Source organism: Aotus nancymaae, unplaced genomic scaffold, assembly GCF_030222135.1.
Source record: "Aotus nancymaae isolate 86718 unplaced genomic scaffold, 86718_ANA_hifiasm-v0.15.2.pri h1tg000088l, whole genome shotgun sequence".
NCBI classification, from domain to species: Eukaryota; Metazoa; Chordata; class Mammalia; order Primates; family Aotidae; genus Aotus; species Aotus nancymaae.
In genome coordinates, this window is record NW_026988503.1 from 6,245,677 (window position 1) to 6,257,955 (window position 12,279).

The 12,279-nt window shown below is 32.6% G+C and overlaps 1 protein-coding gene across 6 annotated transcripts in view; it reads right to left on the bottom strand.

Annotated features, from left to right (window-relative positions):
- Positions 1-12,279, bottom strand: part of PCDH9 (protocadherin 9) — a 926,664-nt gene that overhangs the window by 323,591 nt on the left and 590,794 nt on the right. The gene's annotated exons all lie outside the window — the stretch shown is intronic.

Consider the following 12,279-nt stretch of genomic DNA (forward strand, 5'->3'; position numbering starts at 1 on the left):
GATATACAAATAATAATTTTCTTCTGTAGGGAAGATTACATATCCAGGGTTAAGTAAATGCCATTTCTCTTTATTACTTCTTAGAAGAATGGATCACATGACAGCAACTATGGAAATGAGATTACGAGTAGTACACCAGGGAAAGTTGACATTACCCTTACTTTACACTAGGAGGCATATTGTTACTATAGATTTTTCCATCATACTAAACACACTATATTTACTGACCCCTTAAAGAAGTTTAACATGATAAAATATTACTAACATTAAATTTTTTATGATAAACAATTTTCAAAGATAATTCTTGTTTTAGAAATAAAGTCATATTTGAGATTGAAGAGACTGACAACTTTTAGCAGAGAAATCTGTGTCCCTGTTTGTTTTATATCAACAGCTTAACTACATTAAGTAATATTCTAGAAAATTATCCTGTGGTACCCCCTTTTAAAATAAAATGGTAGTAAAACATTAACATATACTGTGAAAAGTTAATATTATAAGAAATCCTTTAAAGTAATAAAGTGAGCATAACTGTCTTTAAGAAAAACAATGACCACACTGGAACAAAAATATGTTTTAATATGTATTAGTCTTTAGAAAAATGGATGTTTTAGGGCCCCCATCAAGCATGATAAATACAAAGAAAAAGTTACTTAAAAATAATATTTTAAATAAAATTTTAGAATTTGAAACTAACAATTTTCTAGAGTTTTACTTATTTTTTAAGTGTGTAACAATGATTTTATAGTTCAGAATTTACCATGGTAATGTTTTAAGCTTCAAACAATGATGAAGATACATGTTTTGCTGCTTCTACACCTTTTCAATACCTATTGATAAGAATAATGATAATTAAATGTAGTAATCTCTGTAAATTAAGCCTGCATTATATGCCAGCAACCCTGTGGCTCTGAGGTCAATGAGTTAGGATCTAGGTTAGTCTGATTCTATAATCTGTGTTCTTAATTGCAATTCTACATTACCTCTAAAAAAATCCGTCATTAACTATGTGTACAGCTCAAATATCCCTGGAGCTTTCAAATAATTTTCTGGCTGTAGGTTCTTAATTTTTTGATCTTTGCTCCCATCCTGCCCCACCTCTGCCTGGCCTAAATATAAGGTTTGCAAAGTTTAAGATTTCCTTCTTAAACTGCTTCTCTCTCTTCTAATTATCATACTCAGAATTTTATTCACTTTCTATGTTGTCAGTTTTCAATTTCCAATTTTCAATCACATTTCTAGTTCCAAATAATCTTGCCCAGTGGCCCAGACTTTAAAATTAAAAGAAAAAAGTTAATTCCTAATCTGATTTTATTTTATATTCTTTTTTGATTATGCTATTTTCCAATAAATTTTGCAAACCAAAGAAATCCTTCCAATTTTTCCTTTTCTCTTATCTCCTTATATCCAAATGAAATCTATCCTAGACTTTCCAAAATTCAAAATCTGGTCTTAACCTATCTTTCAATCCATTTATTCTGTTCTAGTAAGTGACAATTTGTTTACTGTCATTTACTTGAACAGTTAATCATTTATTGAGCATCAGGCTCTTTAATTTTTATAAGAATATGCTCGGATATTAGTAATCTCATTTTGGTGGTTAAGTATCTGAGACTTAAAGACCATGTTGATACTAATTTTACATGCATATGCTCTGAAGACACTGAAATTTTAACTTCTTTGCCCTACTGGCCATGACCTTTGATAGGACATAGAAACCTACACTGCATACACACACATACAAACATATACACACAGACTTTACTTAGGCAATGTCTGTTCATACCACATCACTTGTTTAAAGCATCACTTTATCTATAGAACATTTATTTATTCTTTATCCAAGGCTCATTCTGTGCTAAAACCCACTTACAAGTATTTATTCTAATTTTGTTATCTCATACTTTCCTACAAAAATGAATGTTCCTTTTTTTGTGTCTTTTTTGTGGTTCATAAAATCTTCATAGCATCACAGCTTCATAGCTCATAGAAGAAAATTTGCAAAACAATTTCAGGAGCCTCACAGATTCCTAAAAACTTACTTATGGTCCTCTTGGACCAAGTAACACAGACTAAGAACTCTTGTGTTAAACTGGAAGTTGTTTAAACTTACTGAGTCTTGATTTTAATGTCTAACCTCTAAACCTAGCATAGTATCTAGTACATGATGGACTTAACATGAATGTTTGCAGAATGAACAGATAAATGAATTTAAAAATGGGTAAATCATGTAAACCTCCAATGAATAATGCACACTAAGATAGATCAAGGTAACATTTATATAAGTTTAATATAAGTTCTAAAAGTTTAATATAGATTGTGGCAGACAAACTCTAGGGTGACTCCTCATGATCCCCACCTCCTGATGTTTATGACTATTTGTGATCACCTCCCCTTGGGTGTAGGTGAGACCTGAGGCTTGCTTCTAACCAACAGAATAAAGCAAAGATGATGGAAAATCACTCTGAAGGTTGTGGTACATTATGTAAGACTATCTTGATACAGACATACTGTAGAGACCGTGTCTCTCTAACTGGCCTTGAAGAACTAAGTAGTCATGTTAACATGTCTACATGGCTAGCAGCTGAGCGTGCCCTCTAAGAGCTGAAGGCAATCCCCAGCCGACAGTCAGCAAGATGATGGGGCTCTGAGTCCTACAACTGCAAGAAAATGAATTTTGTGAGCAACCTGAATAATCTGGGAAGTAAATTCTTCCCTACTTAAGCCTTCAGATGAGCACACTGTCCTATAAGATTCTGAAGAGAGGACTTAGCTAAGCCATACTCAGACTCATAATATACAGACACTTTGAGAATTTAAATGTGTGTTAAGTTTCTAAGTTTGTAGTAATTCCTTATGAGGCAGTGGAAAACAGATAAAGAGATACATAGATGTCTATTCAACTCATAATCTAGATGTTTTTATTCTAGAAAATTTTTTGCCTTCTGTGAGTTTGAGGTGAAAATAGCTAGCAATAGATAAGTTTTGAAGTGAACTTAGATTTGGAAAAATTATATCTAAGAAAGCTAAGAATAAAAAATGTCATAGAATATAAAGGTAATCAAATTGTTTTTATTAATTGGTGAATGTTTAGAATAGATTTTTTTCCATTTGAACTTATATCCCAATGTAATTGAATATCTTTTTCCTATACTGTTATCTAAGGAACTGCAGATTCATCAACTCAGAGGCCACTATTGAATTTATTACAAAAATCCCATGGGGAAGTGAATATAGCAGGTGAAAATATGAAACTTCTGAACAATTTTCTTTGGATCAACATAATTTGCTCAATTTAAGATACTAACAGAAATTAGAAACATGGTTCACAGAAGTATTTCATAGAACACTGTGACAAAAAAATCAAATTCATGTTTAATTTCCTAGGTATCTAGGAAAACACCATAGTTAGTGTTTTTTTCTTTCATATTAAAATTTGCACAATTTTGTAGGACTGGAATTTTACAGAGTAATTCTACTTTCTGGATTTTTCTAGAGTCTTGTTTTAAAATTTGGTTTTCCTCCCAAATGACAGCTTGTCTCTCATGCCCAATCTTTAAAATTTTTTATTTTTCTAAGCATATGCATTATGTATTTTTTAGGAATAATAGGAAGACTATTTTTTGAAGGTAAAATTATATTTATATAAAAAACTTAAAAATCATTTTTTTCTCAGTTAAATGTCTTTCCATGTATGCTACCTCATTACAATACAAAATTGTAATTTTAAATTTGTTATTAAAATTGTAGAAAATATAGACAATAAAAAGAGGAAATGAAGATACCCACAGTTAACATGATGTACTACTTTCTAAAGTTTGTTTGTTTGTTTTGTCTTGATAGAACACTTTTAATTTGTCCGATTACATTCTCATGTATTTGTGAAACACATTTATTCATTCAGTCAAAACAATATACATTGCCAGCCTGTTAGATGCAAGACCTGGTTAGGTATGAAGAATAGAAAAGTGAGCAAACAATCCTTAGAGATTAATGAGGAGACAATTGCTAATCAAATAATTGGACCTATTTTCTTTGAGGAAAAGATATAAGGTTCATGATAAAGTATTGCTCCAGTGGAAAGAGCACTGATATAGGAGTCAGCATATATGAGTTTTATTGTAGACTCATAAACTATGTGGCTTCAGGCAAAGCACTTTTCTTTTTAATGCCTCTGTATAAAAAACTGTTATACCAGATGATCTGTAGGGTCCTACTAAGATCTAAATTTTTATTAATTTAACACTAAAAACAAACAAAAAACAAAGCAAAACAAAAACACCAAAAACTGCAGAAGTCGGTTTCTCACAAGTTATTTATCCTATCAGCAAACTATTTGACTAAAGCATTCTGCTAACATTTAATTTCTCAAACTTCTTCTTAAAAACGAGATTATTGCCCTATAATTAAAAATGCAATCCCAGTAGTGATTGTATTGAGTCACATACTATGTTAATTCATGTTTTCACTGAAGAATGGTTCTCTGAATAGCAAAATCTGTAGAGTCAGACAATCCTAAATTTGTATTCTAGGGCTCACCTACTGGCTAAGTAGGCATTTTTTTTTCTTCTTTTTTTTGGAAGAGACAGAGTCTTGTCATGTTATCCAGGCTGGAGTGCAGTGGTACAATCATAGCTTGCTGCAAGCTCAAATTCCAAGGCTCAGGCAAACCCCCACCTCTGCCTCCTCAGTAGCTAGGACCACAGGCACACACCATTCACTTGGCTAATTTCTTAAATTCTTTTTGAAGACACAATCTTGTTATAATGCCCATGCTGGTCTTCAATTCCTGGCTTCAAGTTATTCTCCTGCCTCAACCTCCCAAATCACTAAACTTATAGGCATGAGTCACTGAACCCAGGTCATTCTCAGTAGTTTTAGACAAATAACTTAAAATTTCTGAATTTCAGTTTACTGATAGTACTATCTTGTTTACAGTATTAGTGTAGGATCATATGCAATGTATCAAAATATTTACTAGAATGAATTCGTGGGTCATAAATAGGACTTATTAAATATTAACCACAAATTTCAGGTATGAAAACTATGCTCATTGAGAAGTTCATCAACTGTTTCATAACAGTCTAGATAAAGTCGGAGGCACATCAAGGCAGGCTTTTCAAAGTAAATATAACTTATAATTTTGCACATGATTAAACAGCAGAAAATCCTTTAAAATAACATTTAAAGAAATACCAGATACGGAAATAACTCTATTCACAATTCTCAATAGGACAAGATTAAGACTTAATTTTGAATTAGTGGTAATAACTGTTCCTTATCTGAACACATAATTGTTTTTGTCTGCCTTTAAATTAGTGAAATTCTTTCATCATCCTAGTTATATTTGTTTAAAAAATAAGAATCCTCAATTGAAAATCATTTTACCATTTTCTTAGAATTAATGGTTTCATTGAAATTTACGTAAAGTTTATGATCATGTTAATGAGCTAACTACTTAAGTAAATATGGTTTACTGCTACTTGGGAGTGGAATAAATCTTTGCCTACAGTAAAAGGTAACAAAATTCAGTGAGATAATACTGCATATGTGTGCATCATATGTAGGGCAGTTGATTAAGTGTACTCTAGGACTTGGGTATATCTAGAACACAGAGGCACTATCTGGTTGATTGACAGAAGGATACCAGTCATACCCTACCTTCAACTTCTCTTGGGCACCCTACAGACAGAAAAGCACAGAGGTCTGTGGTTAACAATTTTATTACTAAACTCTAGAGGGAAGTTTTGAAAGACTTTATTTTACTTAAAAGGTCTTTAATGGGAGCAGTTATCAGTTTATGTTCTAGTCTTACAAATACATATGTAATTACTGAAAATCTCTGCTTAATTGCAACTTCATTAGAAACATACTTAAATGTATGAAATATGCTTGCTATATACAAAAACATCTGCCTATATTCATGTACAGTGTACAGTAAACCTTATTTTTGGATCAAAACAATAGAGAAAGAAAGAGGAAATAAAATGTGAGCTCATGTATTTCATATATTGAGTCTGAGTTTTACACCAGTCCGCCACTATGTACTTAATCTTTGTATTTTGTAAAATTTAAAACATGTAAAAACTTAGAAAGCATAGTGTAATGACCACCCATATAACCATCACTCAATCTCAACAAATACTAATATTCTGTTGTTTAATGTATTCCCACCATTATTATTATTATTATTCTGATAGACATTAAGGCAAATTCCAGACATTATATTGTTCCTTTTTTAAATTCTTCATAATCTATCACTATCAATAATACATTTCTTTAAACAATATGCAATTCCATTATTACTTCTCACAAATAATAATTTTAAAATAACATTTAAAAGCCAGCCCACACTCCTATATCTACAATTATCTCAATATATTAGTATCTTTTATGATCCCAAAGAAAGGAACAAACCAACAAAATTCTAGATCATCATTAGAGGTTTTTAGGGCACCAACTCATTCTGTAAGTTGATACTCAAATCAAGTATGAATGTCACATTTCCTGTAAGGACTGTATTCCAGGCTAATCAATAATTAATGGAGGGAAATTCTTCACATGTTTTTTATAAAACACTTGGTAAAAGAGAAATAATTATTTTTGTCTATCATTTTCAGATCTATCCACTGTATATTAAATAGAATGCTGATATAATCATTTTATCAATAATTTTACACAATTATTTTTGATATTAATTTTGAAATGTTAATATATATGGGGTTTATTTTTTCATACATATATATATGTATTCCTTTACCTACTCCACTTTTTGCCAACATATATTGACTTTTTTTTGTTGTTTTGAAACAGGGTCTCACTCTGTCACCCAGGCTAGAGTGCTGTGGTGCCATCTCGGCTTACTGCAATTTCTGCCTCCTGGGTTCAAGTGATTCTAGTGCCTCTGCCTCCTGAGTAGCTGGGATTACAGGCACACCCACCACCCTCGACTCATTATTTTTTTTGTATTTTTAGTACACACCAGGTTTCACCATGTTGGCCAGGCTGGTCTCAAATTCCTGGCCTCAAATGATCTGTGCTCCTCAGCCTCCCAAAGGGCTGGGATTAAAGGTGTCAGCCACAGCACCTGGACTAGATGTTGGCTTTATATTCACTGATTAGATTAGGATGAGATAGGATGAAGAACATTAGGAAAGTATTTAGTTGATTTGCAGAGTTGTAAACCTATCATGAGATTTTTTTTTTCTTGTTGCTGAGGCAAAAAGAAAGTAGAGGAGTTGTACTTTTGAGGAAAAAAATATCAAGAAAATCAGTGGGAGTCCTTGATCCTAGACGTTAAATACATTCACTCAACCCAGTTGGGAAGAAGAAAGAGAAGTGAAAGGTGAGGGAATATAAAGAGGAGAGATTCTACATCATGTTTGTTGAGCAGAACTCAGAGAAACCTAGAGGACTAAGATTAGAGTGTCCTTGAGGCTAGATTGCATCCTAGAGTCCATCGAGTCAGGAAGATCCCCAAGAGCAATGATTCATGCTGTCCACCTAGATATGGAAGTCAAAAGATAAACCCACAGAAACCTATTTACCTTCCCTATGGCATGAGGTATCAACAATTTCCTAAAGAGTCCAGGAGGACTGGAATGAAGGCAGTCTAATTTGAGACCCCTCTGGGCAGATGAGACAATGGACACATAAGCGGACCGATGACCCAGGGTTGAGAATTTTGTACTTCCTTTTGATGATAATGATCCTCTGGAATTGAAGTAAAAAAGAAGTGAAGTTTCAGTCGTACTAATGTAATGGTGATTAGAAGTTATTAAAAAAATGGAAGAAAAAAATGAAAGCTGTATTTCCAACACACAAAAATTAACGACATATGTGTCATACCTTACACAGTAGAGAATGCTTTAGATTTACAGAAACATCATTCATACAAAACCTATCAATTATTGCTTAATTTGCAACATATTTTTCATATTGCATGTAAATACTTCCACCATTTACTTATTTTTTTAATGAAGAGTTTGGTATAATAAAAAATTGATAATTCTAACAACCCAAAAGTATAAAATTGGGAATAAAGTAGAATATTGTAGATCAGTATTCTTAGATCACATGTCACTGGGGTGTGTGTGTGTGTTTGTGTGTGTGTGTGTGTATGTATTTAAAAGCAAGAACCTATACTGAAGCTTGAAGTTTACAAAAATGTAAACGTGATACTAGCATTTGATACTAGTATCTCCACATGATACTAGCATTTGTAGCAATTCCTTTTTAAAAATACCTAATGGAAATAGTTACTATGGAAATTAGTATTAGCTCTCAATTATTTTTTATTTGAACTGTATTTGAAAAAATAGAAATCTAAATAAGTACCATAAAAATTTCTTACTACTTCTACTGATAATACTGATGTCCAACAGAAACCCATTTTACCTGCTACAAAATCAGAGCTCTTCAGGAATTATCATACCCCAGTCAAAAAACTCCACTGAATTCAAAGGGGACAATAGAGAACTAAATAGCAAGATTATTTCTAGAGATGATCACTGCATCAATATCACTGTACTTCACTTTACAAATCTCTCAAAGTTAATTACAAAAAATGTGACTGCAAAATTTAAAGATAATATGCAATAACTCTATCCTAATATGAATGAACATTCAGTTTGACTCTTTTAATATTTCTAGGCCGTCCTAATTAAGTCTGCTCTAGACATTTACAAAGGAGGTTAAAATTTTATGTCCCATTAAATGTCAAGAGAACTGCTGCCTCGAGGGGCTCTCAGGGCCCCTCACTTCCCCACTTTCTCTTTTTTCCCCTTCCTAATGATGAATAAGGCACTGCTACAACCCAAGAGCCCTGTTCTTTCCAGTTTAAAGACATTTTATTGATCGAGTGACGTCACTGTGTTGGGTGAATGTTGGACTGCCCAAGGTTGTGCTGTCCATTGGGTCTCTTTTCCCATGTGACTAGATTGTTAAAAATTCTAGAGACTTCTTGAAGCTAGTTTGGAAGCTTTTTGTTTGTTTGCTTTTATTTTCCTAGTTTAGAACCTCTGCTATCCTTTTCCATTTGGCACCTGGCCCATTGCTACTGCCTAGGTCGAAGTCACTGGGTAAACTGTTATACATACTGGATAATATTTTGGCCTAGGACAGCTTAATTAGACACACTTTAAAAGCTAGGCAAAATATTTCTTTTTCTTTTCCCTTTTCTATGATTGGAAAACTCAGATGTGGGCTTTTTTAAGTGTGGGCTTAGGAGAAAGCAGAGCTATATTGGTAAAAATTATTTCTAGCCTAAAAACAAAAACAAATACAAAACAAATGTCTGTCCATTTGGTCTAAATGAACTTACCAACCATCAACAACCTGCTAGTTTTATCTCATTCATGTTTTATTTTTTTCTTTCTTGAACATATATTTCCCTTAGAGACTTCAGACTCTTAGACTGTGTTAGGCTCTGATTACAGTATTCAAAGTCTCCCTGAATCTCCTGACAAACAGACAAAAATGAAATGAAATATTATCATGATTCTTTTGAACAATAAATTTTTCATAACTTTATACATTTGCCTTTAACTTAGAATTTACTATTTCCAAAAACTAATCTATAAAACATAAACCACATTTTTATTATAATACATATTTTTAGAGACACACACACACTTGAGGAAAAGGTGGTCTTGCTTTTTTCCCAGGCTGGAGTGTAGCCACGCGATCATAGATCACTGCTGCCCCGGACTTCTAACCTCAAGTGAACCTCCTGCCTTAGCCTCTCTAATAACTGGGACTACAAGCACGTGATGCCATGCCAGGCTATAATACATATTTAAGTGAGCCTTTGCACATAAGCCTAAGTTTTACTTTTCTCCAAATATATTTTCAGTAATGTGTCATTTCTTATGAGAATCAACAAAGTTTTCATTTTTTGTGCATATATGTTGCTACTATGATAGTGAAGGTATATGTAACATAATTTAGTGATTTTTTTCTGTACTCAGATACTTCTCAGTTGGCCCTGGCTGACAGACAAAAAATTCTATGGCAAATAGAATATACCACTTTCATTTTATTCCTACAGCTTTTAAATTTGAAAAGCTGCTGTTGCTTTCTAGTTGAAATAAATTTTAAATCTCTCAATTAATTAACTAACAATTTACCCAGATATTCATTGGTTTCTAAAATTCATTGATTACATTTACTGTACATGGATATTCTTGCGTATGCATCTAAAATATTTCATTATTCTGGCTAAAAATAATTCATGAAACATTGTCTTAATTTTATTCATTGTAAATATTCTATCCAGCATATATTCCAAATACTTTGAAGATATCTTTGTAAATCAACTTTGGCAAACTCTACAGACAAATCCTAAAACAATTTGTGTAACTATTTTTCAAATGGGACTCTTTCTTGTTTGGTTCTGTCTGAGGCCCAAAGACAAAAAGAGCCAACCACTCATACACACAGAAAAGGTGGTCAAGAATCAGCTGTTAGACTCTTAGTTTTACTCTAACAAGAGATGTTTTAAAATTGAATAGGGTGAAGTTGGAGACTAGAAAAGCAGTTTACAAAGAGCTGTGTGAATTCCACGTACACAGACCTCTTCACAGAAGTCAAGAGAAGGTTGATTCAATGAAACCATTCAGATTCAGTGGTACTTGCACTGGTCAAAACCATGAAATTGAAAGAGGATAGTTCTTGTTCTCCCAAATTCAGTGCAATGAGAGGTGGCTTCTTTGGGTATGTCCTGCTCCTCTAGATATGTGAAATCAAAAGATGAACTTATGTTTATCTTTATGTGATCAAGGTATAAGACATGAAATAGCAAAAGCCAGAGCTAGCAAGGAGTTGACTTAGATCCTCCTGAAAGATTGCCTCCAGCAGAGAAAATCTCGGCAGAGAGAAAATAAAATGTAACTTTGCATGCCTTATATTTGCCAATGAGAACAGATTTCCAAAGATGGGGACATGCTGGGGATTGGGAGGAGGCATATCTAAAAAAGAACTCTTGCCTTTTTTTTAACAAAAAGAGGCAATTTAAAGTGCTGGAAGTCAGAGAACAGCAATGCAGTATTACTAGCACAAAACTGGTTAAGAAAGCCCTTTTGTATGTTTTACCTCCTTTTGGTATTCCTACTTACACTACAGAAATGCCAGAGATATTTTCATGTTTGAAACAATAAAAATCAAAATAACTAGAAAATTAAGAGAAAGTCATCATACTTCAATTTCCCACCTCACACAGCCAGTTTGGAGCATATTCAAGATTAGTTAAACAAATAAACAAAAACTCTTTTTGCTCTGATTAGTTTAGATGCATTACTATAATTATTATTTGTATTATTTACTTTTTAGAGGAGTTTTAGGATCACAGCAAAATTTAGGGAAATGTACAGAAATTTCTTATATATCTGCAGCTCCCACACATGCATAGCTTTCCTCACCAGGAACATACTCCACCAGAAAATAATGTTAATTTAAGTAAAATACAAATTACGGTCATTAGACTGGAAATAACAATTGATGAAATGATCTTTTATGTATATAATAAAAGTAAAATAGTCAGTGTCTTTTATTAGCAAAAGCTTTAGCACTTGCTCAAGATTTCCTCCAAAGGCCAAGGAAGACATCCCCCAACAATGCTTATTTGGAGTAGGCAATGATTTCTGGAGTGGGGTATAGGTATGTGGAAAATAAAGACTTTGGCCAAATATATCTCACTCAACATATTAGTAAATAACAAGTTATCCAAGAATTCAAATAGATGATAAAGGAAATACAACCCACAAATTGTCATCTCCTTTTACACTTATTTTAACCATGATGTAATCCTTTTTCAAAATTTTTCTGGTAAAAATCAGAAAACCTGCTACACAAATTCTAAACCTAATATTCTTCATTTGTTTTTGTAAAACATTCATTAGAAAATCAAATTTCATAGGACATTTACATATGCAAATAGATATTTCTTTTTTTTTCCATTGACTATATTCTACTTAACTGTATTTTAGCAGTTCTAAAATGTGTGCAAATATTGTAACATCTTTGACATCAGAATATCTTGCAACAAATGGCTTCTTTCAGTTATATTTGTAGCACTTTTTTTTCTTTTTCAATGGTTCATAAAATGAAGACACATCATACAATTTAACAACCAAAAACATATCAAGCATATTAAATGTATATTTCAAAGAATATAACAACAACAATAAAGCCAGCAAAAAAACAACCAAATGTTCATCCTTGTACCCTTCAACAATTACTGTCGAAAGCTCAAGTGTACAACAAAACCAGAACAACTACAAG